The sequence below is a fragment of the Palaemon carinicauda genome, chromosome 16 (assembly GCF_036898095.1).
Source record: "Palaemon carinicauda isolate YSFRI2023 chromosome 16, ASM3689809v2, whole genome shotgun sequence".
Classification (NCBI taxonomy): domain Eukaryota; kingdom Metazoa; phylum Arthropoda; class Malacostraca; order Decapoda; family Palaemonidae; genus Palaemon; species Palaemon carinicauda.
This window is the reverse complement of record NC_090740.1, coordinates 50,737,987-50,738,252: the sequence shown is the minus strand read 5'-3', so window position 1 is coordinate 50,738,252 and position 266 is coordinate 50,737,987.

The following is a 266-nucleotide window of genomic DNA, read 5'->3' as shown; positions in this document are numbered from 1 at the left end:
GAAGTGTGAAGTGTGAAGTGAAGTGAAGTGTGAAGTGCAAAGTGTGAAGTGAAGTGTGAAGTGTGAAGTGAAGTGTTAAGTGTGGAGTGCGAGATGAAGTGTGAAGTGTGAAGCGTGAAGTGAAGTGTGAAGTGAAGTTTGAAGTGAATTGTGAAGTGTGAAGTTAAAAGTGAAAAGTGAAGTGTGAAGTGTAAAGAGGAAAGTGAAGTGTGAAGTGTGAATTGAAGTTTGTGAAGTGTGAAGTGAAATGTGAAGTGAAAAGTGAA